General features: G+C 37.1%; 1 protein-coding gene across 4 annotated transcripts in view; it reads left to right on the top strand.

Annotated features, from left to right (window-relative positions):
* Positions 1 to 13,652, top strand: part of AHI1 (Abelson helper integration site 1) — a 209,248-nt gene that overhangs the window by 185,388 nt on the left and 10,208 nt on the right. The window lies entirely within an intron of this gene.

Consider the following 13,652-nt stretch of genomic DNA (forward strand, 5'->3'; position numbering starts at 1 on the left):
AAATAAAATTATCATACTAAATTTTTGTTTTTGTGGATCCATTTTGTCATTTATTTCTGTTTGAGTACCATTTTAAAATGATATTAACTGAAAACAAGTAGATGATGTGGCTAAAACAATATTATGAAATACCTAGTTTGAGGCACTGAAGAAAAGAAGCTAGTACCCAGGGCATTATCATTGTATATTTTCTACAAATGCCTAACATATTTAAGCAATTCATTTTGAAGTATTTATTCTAAAAGATCACTAGGAAGTTTTGTATTTTTATTTCGTACTTGCTGTGTCATTTAATACATAAATGAAAATCCCTTTTACCTCAAAAAACTTACATCAAAAACCTTCCTAGAATATTTCTCATTTTTTTTTATCACTGCAGATCATTTGGTACCTTTCAGCCCAAACTTCCTATTCACACATCACTAGCAAACTATCACATAAATGTAACAGCCTCGACGGCCTAGATAATCTGCCGTGCCCTCCTGTTCAGCCACCACCAACCATGCCGACATACACATGTGAGTACATCCTCACACACACATGCACCTGCATGATCCCAGCTGAATTTCATTCAGGAAGATATTTGTTCAGGTTAACCCTGATGTACACGTTGACATTTTGAAGAACAATATGTCTGTTTCAGTTCAAAAATTCTGAAGGACATGACAGTCTAATTTACAGGAATTATCAAATAAAATCATGCATTATTCCACAAGATGTTTTATTGTGTAGGTAAAAGACAAACATCATTTTTAAATGGTGTTTGAAAGACATGACCTAGAATATTCCTTGGAAATTTTCTATCTCCTGTTTTCTAGTCAAGAAAACTGAGGGGAAAGGCCTTGCGTAAATTTCCCAGGCGCTTCTGTGTCAGCACACAGACTGGAACCCAAGATCCCCAGATTACTAGGCTGTTTGTCTGTTTTTAAATTATATTTAGTGTTGTCAGCCTTCCTGGTAAAATGCCATTTTGTTGGAAGCTTTAAAATCTTTCTTTTTGAGAGAGAAAAATCTGATGATGATACAACTATATATATAGCCCTGTATCCNTTGAGAAAACTGAGGGGAAAGGCCTTGCGTAAATTTCCCAGGCGCTTCTGTGTCAGCACACAGACTGGAACCCAAGATCCCCAGATTACTAGGCTGTTTGTCTGTTTTTAAATTATATTTAGTGTTGTCAGCCTTCCTGGTAAAATGCCATTTTGTTGGAAGCTTTAAAATCTTTCTTTTTGAGAGAGAAAAATCTGATGATGATACAACTATATATATAGCCCTGTATCCCTTCAGAGCATAGCCACTCACGTGATCACATTTGGTTCTCACTATTTCCTTGCAGACCAGTATCCTGAGCCCTGTCTTAGATCTTAGAGGCTGTGACCTGTCTCAAGTCACCGTGGGTACCAAATGGCAGACCCAGGACCAGAACACAGGCTCTCAGTTTCCGAATCTGCTTTTCTTTCCAGGCTGTCCTGCTGCTTTCTGTACTATGCAAACACACATTCAGGTCTTTCCGATCTTTGTTCTTGTTACATCTGCCAGGGAAGTTTTCAGTTCCATTCTCTAACGCACTGAAATTTTATATGGTAGTTGATAATACAGTCATTGACCCTAAGGAGTTTATACTCAATGACAGATTACACATATAAAAAATACACTGGAACAATAAGGACAAACTGTTTCAACAACTAAAAAATACCATATTTAATACATTATGGCAACATTGCTCTTGTGTTTTTGAACATGTTTTATAAAAAAATTTTGAACTAGTACCTAATATGCAAATGAGAGACTATAGTCACTGACTGCATTGGATACCTATTCTCCAGTGATACACAGATCCACACCATGCTCTCCACATTAAATTTTTTTAAAAAACATCCCAGCTACTAAAGGCTGTCAGGGTAGCTTGACTTCTCCTTTTGAGCAAAGAGCACGTACAAAGCTTCTGAAAATAAATTTTCATCAGAAGTTCAGATATGTCTAAATGCTCAAGTTCATCTGCAGCTTTTGGGCTTTCCCTATACTAGTAATTTCTTAGAAGTAGGGATGAATTAAGATACATTTCTCATGACCTCACAGCTGTAGGCGAGTGGAAGGTATTATAGCCCAGTGTGTACAAAGAAGTCATTTCTTTATTTCTTTAATTTACCTAAATGAGTTCCATTGCACCCAAGTAAATGGACAGACGCTAATTTTTTTTTTTAATTTTAGAGAGAGAGCACAAGTTGGGGAGAAGAGCAGAGAGAGAGAATCCTAAGCAGGCTCCGGCATAGAGCCTGATGCAGGGCTTGATCTCACAACCACGAGATTGTGACCTGAGCCAAAATCAAGAGTTGGACATTTAATCGACTGAGCCACCCAGGTGCCCCTGGAGGCTAATTTTGTTTGTTTGTTTGTTTGCAGCCTTGCCATTCAGTTTGCAACTTATTTAGTTGGTTGACCAGAATATATAAATAAGTCACATAGGACTACCTCTTACCATTTCCACTTGAATTTCTGGTCTTATTTAATCTTTCTTATTTTTATTTTTTTAGAAATGTCTATCACTTCTGTGCAAGTAATTTTTACACATTTTAGTAAAACTGTACTCCCTTCTTAAGGTATCAGGAAAAACTCCAATAGGGTAATTTAACCAAGACATTTTCTTAAAAGTCTGAAACTTACACCTTTTGTAACTCACGCCCCTGTGATGTTATTATCTGCTGCCTGAGAGTCGGTAATTAAGTTTCTATTAATATGGGACAATCCTTAATAAGTAGTGTTCTGTGTTCCCTAGTCATTAACCTGTTTTTACTTGAGTTTGTTTGGGGGTGGGGGGGAGTGTTAAAGAAAGAATGTTTTATTTCATTAACAGCTTTGATCAGAGAATAGTTAATTCAGATAATTAAAGTCCTTTATTTAAGAACACTCAAATGTGAACTGAATGAATGAATGAAATCTCTTCTTAATATCATGAAGCCTTTAAGAGTTAATTCAAAGTATCCTGTCACTCTTTCACTATATATTTATTCCAGTTTTATAATAATCCTATTCCAGACTCCTTCAATTTCCTTTTCTTTTCATGAGAAGGAAGTAGTTTACCTTTTTTCCTTAAAATACCCTATTGCTTGCAGCCTTTTTTTTTAGGTGCTTGCTTTATCCATTTTTCAGCCTTTTTCTTACCCCCCTCCCACCCTGTGTTGGGAAATCAGACCTAGCATTGTGAAGTATGTGACATCACATATATATATTCTTTATATATTTAAATTTTTTTAAATGTTTATTTGTTCTTGAGAGACAGAGGGTAAGTGGGGGAGGGGCAGAGAGAGAGGGAGACACAGAATCCAAAGCAGGCTCCAGGCTGTGAGCTGTCAGCACAGAGCACGATGCGGGGCTCGAACTCACAAACCTTGAGATCATGACCTGAGCTGGTCAGACACTTAACCTACTAAGGCACCCAGGCGCCCCATTCTTTATATATTTTAAATATGTTCTTCTACAGATACATAATTTGCAGATATTTTCTCCCAGTTTCTGTTTTCCCTTTTCATTCTCTTAACAGTGGCTTTCAAAGAACAAGCTTTATTTTGATGAAGTTTATCAGTTTTTTTCTTTTATGAATCCTACTTTAGTTTTACTATCTAAGCAGCCTTTGCCTAAACTCACAAAAGTTTTCTCCTACATCTTCTTGTGAAAGTTTTATAGCTTCACATTTTGTATTTCAGTCTATGATCTGTTTTGTGTTAATTTTTATATATGGTATGAGGTTTGGATCAGAGAATTTATTTTGGTTTGATTGCATTTGTGTATTCTAGTTGTTCTGCCCGATTTGTTGAAAAAACAATCCTGACTCATATGAATGGCCTTTTTGCATTTTTGTGAAAATCAGTTGTATCTGTGTGGATTTGTTTCTGGACTCTTGAATTCTGATCCATTGATCTACTTTTCTGTCTTTACTCAGTAACACACTGCCTTAATTACTAGAGACTTATAATAAAACTGGAAGTCTTGGAATGAGGTATTATTGGTCCTCCAACTTTGTCCTTTTTCATTGTTAGTTTAGGTATTCAAGGTCTTTTTTATGTACACATGAATTTTAGAATAAGCTTCTTCTACAGTAGAGCCTACTGGAATTCCAGTTGGCATTGCCTTGATTTTACAGATCAATTTGGGGAGAATTGACAGGTTAACAATACTCAGTAATATGACTCATTAACATATTTTTTTTCATTTATGTAAGTCTTCTTTAATGTCTCTAAGCACTATTTTTTCAGTGCTTATTATTAAAGTCCTGCACATGTTTGACTCATTTGTCCCTGAATACTTCATATGTTAATGATATTTATAATTGTTTGTTGCTCATTTATCCAAATACTACTACTATTGTATGTTGAACTTGTATTATGCCATCTTACTAAAATGTCTTGAGTTTTAGTAGCTTTTTAGTATGTTTTAACTAGATTATCTACATAGACAGTCAAACAAATAAAAACCAGTTTAATTTCTTCCTTTCCATACCAGATGCCTTTTTTTTTTTTTTTTTTTTTTTTTTTTTTTCTTTTTTCTTAGGCTTTTCCTCTCTTATTTTAAANTAGGCTAAACCTCCAGTATGTCAAAGCGGTGAATAGAAATGATGAGAGTAGATAGTGTTATCTTCTTCACGATCTTATGGGTAATGAGTGGGAAAGCGTTCAGTCTTTCACCATTAAGTATGATATTATCATGGGTTGTTGGTTTTTTTTTTAATAAATGTCCTTTATCAGGTAGATTCCTTCATTTCCCAGTTTGCTGTGAGTTTGTGTCAGTAATGGATGTTGGATTTTTGTCAAATGCTCTTTCTGTATCTGTTCAGGTAATCATGATTTTTCTTTATTAATATGTTAGTAGGGTAGATTACATTGATTTTCAAATTAAACTAAGGTTTCATTCTTAGGATAAACCCTATTTAGTCATGGTTTGTTATCGTTTTTATAAATTGGTGAACTTGATTTTCTAAAATTTAATTTAGAATTTTTTGCATTCTATTGATGAGAAATATCGGTGTAGTTTTCTGTAATGTTTTAGGCTGGCTTGGTACTAGGGTAAGCTGACTTAATGGAATGAGTTAGAAGAATTCTCAGTTCTTCTATTTTCTGGAAGAGTCTGTGTAGATTTGGTATTTTTTCTTTTGTAATTTTCATTTCTTCATTGATACTCTATTTAGTGACATAATTTCCTTTAGTTCTTTGAACATATTTGCAATAATAGATTTCAGGTCTTTGTCTAGAGAGTCCAATGTTTTAGGCTTCCTAAGGGACAGTTTCTGCTGATTGCTTTTTTCCCTTTGTATGAGCCATACTTTCTTCTTTCTTTGTATGTATGTCTTTCTAATCTTCTGTTGCAAACTGGACATTTTAAACGCTATAATGTGACAACTCTAGAAATTGGATTCTTCCCTTCCCTGGGGTGTATTGTTGATGCTACTTAATGTAGTTGTTATTTGTTAAATAACTTCTCTGAACAAATTCTGTAACTCTATATTTATAATGTTTGGCCACTGAAGTCTCTGCTTGGTTAGAGTAGTGATCAGCTAATTGGACAAAGATTTCCTTAAACACCTGGAACCAGTAAGTCTTTCAGTCTTGCTAAGGGGTCCCTTGGGGTATTGAGCACACCTTTGATATTTAGCCAAGCAATTGACAACTCTGTGTTAGCTTTCGCTTCCTATTAGCACAGGGCATTAAGATCAGCCAGAAGTGAAGGCATAAAGCCTTCTTAGGTCTGCTGTGCCTGCACACAACCGTACACGTGTGAGACCTTCTAGACCCTGAGAACAAAGTCTGAGCTTGGGAAAATTCCTGTGGACATCTTACCTCCCCAGCTATTTCTTTTCAGTTTTTTAGTTAGTCTGTTGTTTGGCTTCTATAATCCATGACTCAGGCAGCCGTGAAGTTAACCTTAATTGTTTTAACAAGTGCCTCCCAGGGAAAAGGCAAGCTCTGAGATAGATCAGATACCGACAGCCTCATAAGTGGTATCTTCCAAGGAACGACCAGACAGATCAAGCAAAATAGTTCTTTGGAAATGATGCTTTGAAAGCGCTCCATCCCTGTTCTGCTCCTTCCAGGAGCTACCGGACTGCTGGCTTTGACCATAAATTGCAGGCTGTTCTTCAAGATCCCCACAGAGCTAACAGTGGGGGATGGGACTAGGTCAAGTTAAAATGTTGCAGCATTAACCAAGATTCAACCATTTTTCTTGAATAAACATTCCCCAGTTGCCACAAGCTTTTGACTAATTTCTAGAATTCTGAAAATGCTGATTCTGGCCATTTTTGCCAGTTTTCTCTTAGCCTATTTGGAGAAGAGAATATTCAGAAATCCTTAGCTCCACCATTTTCGTGGGCATTGTCTTATTTCTTCTTCAGATGTTGGGTAAATTGACAGGTAAAGCTGACTGGCCCTGGAATATTCTTTTTTGGAAGATTTGTTAACTATAAATTCAATTTATTTAGTAGAATTAAAGCTATTAAGGTTATTTTTCTTCTGTAAACTTTGATAGTTTGTTCCTTTCAAATAATTTGTCCATTTCACTCAAGTGATTTAACTGATTGACATAATGTTGCTCATACAATACTCCCTCATCTTTTCAGTATTCATAGGATCTGTAGTAGTGTTGCAGCTCCCTAATCCCTGGTGTTGAAGATTTCTTTTTTTTTTTTTTATTTCCATCAACCTTGCTAATGGTTTATCAATGTATAGATCTTCTCAAAGAATCAGCTTTTTGTTTCATTGATTTCTCCTTATTGTTTCACTATTTTTTGTGTCACTGATTTACACTCTGGTCTTTATTTGGCTTATTTTACATTTAATTTGTCTTTTTTCTAGATTTTTAAAGTGGAAACTATGGGCATTGATTCAATACCTTTCTTCTCTCCTAATATAAATATTTAGTACAATAAATTTCCCACTAAGCACTGCTTGAATGGCATTCCACAAATTTTGATATGTTGTGGTTTCATTTTCATTTCTTTCAAAAACACTTTTTAATTTTTCTTCGGATTTCTTCTTTGACCTATGGGTTACTTGGAACTGGGTCATTTCATTCCCAATATTTAGAGAATTTCCCAGAGATCTTTCTGTTACTGATTTCTAATCCCATTGTAGTCAGAGAACATATTCTGTATGATCCATATCTTTTTAAATTTACTGAGAATTATTTTGTGATTTTTTTTAAATTTTTAATGTTTATTTTTGTGTGTGAGAGAGAGAGATGGGGAAAGGGCAGAGAGAGAGGGAGACACAGAAATCGAAGCAGGCTCCAGGCTCTGAGCTGTCAGCACAGAGTCCGATGAGGGACTTGAACTCACAAACCACGAGATTATGACCTGAGCCAAAGTCAGACACCCAACCGGCTGAGTTACCCAGGGGTCCCTACTTTGTGATTCTTAATATGGTCTCTCTTGGTAAAAGTGTTTTGTGCCCTGGAAAAGAATGTGTAGTCAATAGATGCAGAAAAAGTATTTGACAAAATACAGCATGCTTTCTTAATAAAAACCCTGAAGAAAGTCGGGATAGAAAGAACATATCTTGACATCATAAAAGCCATGTATATAAGTCCAACAACTGAGAGCTTCCCCCTGAGACCAGGAACATGTCAGGGATGCCCACTCTCACTACTGTTGTTTAACATCATGTTGGAAGTCCTAGCCTCAGCAATCAGATAACAAAATGAAATAAAAGGCATCCATCCATACTGGCAAAGAAAAAGTCAGACTTTTACTTTTCACAGATGACATGATACTCTACATGGAAAATCTGAAAGACTCCATCAGAAAGCTGCTAGAACTGGTACATGAATTCAGCAAAGTCGCAGAATACAAAATCAATGTACAGAAATCGGTTGCATTTCTGTACACCAATAATGAAGCAACAGAAAGAGAAATCAAGAAATTGATCCCATTTACAGTTGCACCAAGAACCATAAAATGCCTAGGAATAAACCTACCCAAAGGTGTAATAGATCTATATACTAAAAACTATATAGAAAACTTATGAAGGAAATTGAAGACTCAAAGAAATGGACCATGGACCATGCTCATGGACCGGAAGAACAAATACTGTTAAAATATCAGTACTACCCAAAGCGATCTACACATTCAGTGCAATCCCAGTCAAAATTGCACCAGCATTCTTCTCAAAGCTAGAACAAACAATCCTGAAATGTGTATGGAACCACAAAAGACCCCAAATAGCGAAAGTAATGTTGAAAAAGAAAGCCAAAGGGGGAGGCATCACAAACCCAGACTTTAGCCTCTACTACAAAGCTGTAGTCATCAAGACAGTATGGTATTGGCACAAAAACAGACACATAGACCAATAGAATAGAGAACCCAGAACTGGACCAAAAAATGTATGGCCAACTCATCTTTGACAAAGCAGGAAAGAGAATCCATTGGAAAACAGATAGTCTCTTTAGCAAATGATGCTGGGAGAACTGAACAGCAACATGCAGAAGAATGAAACTGGATCACTTTCTCATACCATACACAAAAATAAACTCAAAATGGATGAAAAACCAAAATGTAAGACAGGAAACCATCAAAACCCTAGAGGAGAAAACAGGCAACAACCTCTTTGACCTTAGCTGCAGCAATTTCTTAATCAACATGTCTCTGAAGGCAAGGGAAATAAAAGCAAAAATGAACTATTGGGGCCTCATCAAGATAAACTTCTTCACTGCAAAGGAAACATTCAACCAAACTAAAAGTCAATGGACGGAATGGGAAAAGATATTTGCAAATGACATATCATATAAAGGGTTAGTATCCAAAATCTGTGAAGAACTTAACCAAACTCAACACCTGAAAATCCAGTGAAGCAATGGGCAGAAGACATGAATAGACACTTTTCCAAAGGAGACATCCAGATGGCCAACAGACACATGAAAGGATGCCCAACATCACTCATCATCAGGGAAATACAGATCAAAACCACACTAAGATACCACCTCACACCAGTCAGAGTGGTTAAAATTAACAACTCAGGAAACAACAGATGCTGGCGAGGATGTGGAGAAACGGGCACCCTCCTACACTGTTGGTGGGAATGCAAACTGATACAGCCCCTCTGGAAAACAGTGTGGAAGTTCCTCAAAAAATTAAAAATAGAACTACCCTATGACCCAGCAATAGCACTACTAGGAATTTATCCATAGGATACAGGAGTGCTGATTAATAGGAGTACATGTACCCCAATGTTTATAGCAATGCTTTCAACAATAGCCAAATCTTATGGGAAGAGCCTAAATGTCCATCAAGTGATGAATAGATAAAGAAGATGTGGCATATATATATAATGGAATACTACTTGCCAATGAGAAAGAATGAAATCCTGCCATTTGCAGCAACATGGATGGAACTGGAGGGTATTATACCAAGTGAAATAAGTCAATCAGAGAAATACAGATATGATAGTTTTCACTCATATGTGGAACTTGAGAAACTTAACAGGGGGAAGGGAAAGTGAAAAAAACAGTTACAGAGATGGAGGGAGGAAAACCATAAGAGACCCTTTTTTTTTTTAAGCTATTTTTTTTGATAGAGAGATAGAGACTACATGAGCAGGGGAGGGTCAGAGAGAGAGGGAGACACAGAATCTGAAGCAGGCTCCGGTCTCTGAGCTAGCTGTTAGCACAGAGCCCGATGCGGGGCTCAAACCAGTGAACCATGAGATCATGACCTGAGCTGAAGTTGGATGCTTAACCGACTGAGTCACCCAGGCACCCCAAACCATAAGAGACTCTTAAATAGAGAACAAACTAAGGGTTCATGGGGGAGGTGGGGGCGAGGAGAAAATGGGTGATGGACATTGAGGGCACTTGTTGGGTTGAGCACTGGGTGTTGTATGTAAGTGATGGATCACAGGAATCTACCCCCAAAACCAAGACTACACTGTGTGTTAGCCAACTTAACAATAAATTACATTTTAAAGAAAAGAAAAAGAAAAGAGAAATGAATGTGTATCTTGCATTTGTATACCTAAAGTGTTCTTTTATAAATAAATTGGATCATGTGGGCTGATAGTGTTGTTTATGTCTGGTGTAGCCTTACTGATTTTCTGTCTACCTGTTCTATTAATTGTTGAGAGTTGGGTATTGACCTCTTCAACTAATATTGTGGGCCTGTTTTCTAATTCTTGTACCTCTGTTACTTTTTGTGTCATGTATTTTGAAGCTCTGTATTAGGTGCCCATACATTTGGGATTGTTACGTCCTCTTAAGGGATTGACATCCTTTTTATTAAATGATTTTATTTCTGGTCCTATTCTTTGTTGTGAAATCTACTTCAATTAATATTAACAAAGTCACTCCAGCCTTAAATTATTATAATATATATAATAATTTATACTTTACATACAAAAATGCAAATAGGTCAAAAATTAAAGCATGCTCCTTATAGGCAGCATACAGCTTAGTTCATCCCCTTTTTATCCAATATGACCATTTCTGCCTATTTATTAGGATAATTAGGCAAACATATTTAATATGATTATTAATATGGAGGAGTTTTAGTCTATTGTACTGCTTTTTGTTTTCTGTTTATCTCAATTCTTTTCTCACTTTTCAACTTTTTCTGCCTTCTTTTTAATTATGTTTTATCTATTTTATCTTTCTTCGTTAGCTTATTATCCATAATGCTGTGTTTTGCTCTTTTAGTGATTTTTTTTAGAGTTTAGAGCTTTAAGATGGTGTATTTCCATTTCTTCCTTCCTGACCTTCATGCTTCTGTAGTCACACATTTTATATATATTAGTTATAACCCCCTCACTATGTTGTTATTTTTGTGAATGTCATCTTTTGAAGAGATTGAATAAGAAAACCTTAATATTTGCCCATTTCGTTTTCATTTCTAAGTATTTTTTCATTCCTTTGTGTAGATCCATATTTTCACCTGTTACCATTTTCTTTTACACCTGGAGGACTCCCTTCCTCCTGCCTTCAGCATCTCTTGTAACGTTGGTTAGCTAAAAATGAATGCCTTTACTTTTCACATGTCTGAAAAGGACTAGTTCATCTTTGTTTTTGAAAGCAATTTCCATTTGGCATACAATTCTGTGTTGAAATTTTTGTACTTTTTTTCTGGTACTTTAAAAATACTGCTCCATTGCCTTCTTGCCTGGCAGTTTTTCCCAACAAGAAATAGACTCCTGCTTCCCTGTGTTCCTCATGCATAGCACGTTTTCCCCCACTTTGGCTACTTGTGAGATTTCTTTTTATCACTGGTTTTGAGCAATGTGATTATGATATGCCTTATAATTTTCTTTATGTTTCTTGTGCTGGGGGTTTGTTATATCTTTAGGTTTATGGTTTCATCAAATTTGGAACATTTGGGCCATTTTTTCATCTGAGTTTTGTTTTTGTTGTTTCCTGCATCTGTTTCTCTCCTCTTTGAGGATTCCAATTACACATATATTAGGCTGCATGAAGGTATCCCACACTCCCTGATGCTTTTTTTTTTAATTCTCTTTTTTTTTTCCAGTGTATTTCATCTTTTCTATTGCAGTGGCTTCTATTTAATTTCTGTTAATAGTTTCTGTTGCTGCGTCTTCAAGTTATCTGATCTTTTCCCTGACCTTAATCATCTGACCTTAATCTGACCTTAATCCCTTCCAGTATATTTCTCACCTCAGGCCTTTTGGTTTTTATCTCTAGTTCTCTGTGGGTCTTATAGATATCTCCCATGTGTCTACTTAACCTTTTGAGCAAGTGGAATATAGTTATAATAACTGTTTTAATGTTTTTTCTAACACTGTTTAATGATAACTCTAACATCTGGGTCAGTTCTAAGCCAGTTTCACGATTTTTATCGTCATAATGGGCTGTATTTTTCTATTTCTTTGCCCACCCCCCAATAAACTTTTATTGGATGCCACACATTGAAATCTCTACCTTTTGGTTACTAGATATTTCTATATTTCTATAAATATTCTTAAGGTCTGTTCTAGAATGCAGTTATGGTACTTCAGAACAGTTTGATCTTCTCAGGTCTTGCTTTTAAGATTTGCTAGGGGGGACCAGAGCCATTCATTATTCCCCACTATGGACACAAATCCCTCTGGGTACTCTACGCAGGCCTCTGAGTCGTGAGGTCCTCAGCCTGGCTGGTAGGCACAAGCCCTGTTCTGGCCTCAGGAAATGTCCTCTGATGCATGCATTCACCAGGACTTGTGAATACTTGAAGGGAACCCTTTGCAGATGTTCACGTTCTCTCACTGTGAAGCTTTCTCCTCTCTGGCACTCTGTGAACTCTGGCCATCTCCATCTCCGCAGACCCTCAGCTGTCAGGAAGTCCACCAGGACTCGTGCAGGCCTCATCTCCCTGTGCTGTGGCCTGGAAACTCTCCAGGCGGTGAGCTGGGTGACCGTAGGGCTCATCTCATTTATTCTCCATCTCTTGGGTATCGTGTCCTTTGTTGCCAGTGATTCATTGTCTTGAAAAATGTTGTTTCACATATTTTATCCAGTTTATTGTGGAGTTTGTTTTTTGGTGGTGGTGGTTTTAGGCAAACAGTATATCTGGTCCCTGTCACCCCATCATGACTGCAAGCAGAAGTCCAGACGTTGTATGCATTTTCAAGGTAATTTTCTGTTAGATTGTATATACATTGTAAGAGAGTAAAGGTGGAGAGGATCACAAGTCTGATTTTCCCAAAAGTCAAAGATGTAAGAAAGCATGTAAGTCCTAAAGACCATATCAAGACAAGGTGAACAAAAAGAGAAGGACCTAGAAGTTAGGGCATCGGGAGCTAAAGTATGAAAGTGTCTGAGGTACCTAAGCCAGCAGGTACTCTGTGGCCAGAGCAGAGGTCAAAAACTAGGGCCTGCCAGCAAGATGCAGTCCTGGTATCTGTGGTTGGAGCTACTGTGTATGTGCACATGTGTGTAATTTTCAGTTGCCCAAATACAAAAAAAAGAAAAAATTCACATAAATAAATGCAGACTTTGGACTCCTCTTGAAATTTATCTGAAATTTTGGACCACAGTTCCACAGTCTTCCATGGCATCCAGCGCTGGAGCTGAGGCAGCGGATGGCCTCTCCTGCGCGGTTCATCCACTCTCCAGTTCACCAGGTTATTATTACCCCTAGCTTGCTTCTCTCATTCACCACATTACCCACCCCAGTCTCCACAGACACCTGACTTTCTACTTTAATGCCCGAGAATAGATTCCCTGGAGAGAGATTGTAAAAATTATCATAGCATATTTTTTTAGAGCTCAGCCTTTCCTTTCTCTCATCACTCTCCTCCCTTCTAAATATACTTTTTTTTCCATCTTTTTAATTTCTGACCTTCTTCTCAGCCATCTATTTTATTCACCCTTATATCTCTACACCATCTTCTCTAGCTGTCATAACAGCACCACAGGCTGGGTTGCTTAAGCAACAGAATTTTTTTCTTTCACAGTTCTGGAGGCTGAAAGTTCAAAATCAAGGTTGCAGCAGGGTTGATTTTTGGTGAAGCCTCTCTTCCCAGCTTGCGGGTGGCCACCTTCTTGCTGTGTCCTTACATGGCCTTTCCTCTGTGCGAGTGTGGAGAGAAAGAGCTCTGTGGTGTCTCTTCCTCTTCTAATGAAGGCCACCAATTCTGTTCTGTAGATTAGAGCCTCACCCTAATTCCCTTATTTAACCTTAATTA

Source organism: Crocuta crocuta, unplaced genomic scaffold (genome assembly GCF_008692635.1).
Source record: "Crocuta crocuta isolate KB4526 unplaced genomic scaffold, BGI_CrCroc_1.0 scaffold25, whole genome shotgun sequence".
Lineage (NCBI taxonomy): Eukaryota > Metazoa > Chordata > Mammalia > Carnivora > Hyaenidae > Crocuta > Crocuta crocuta.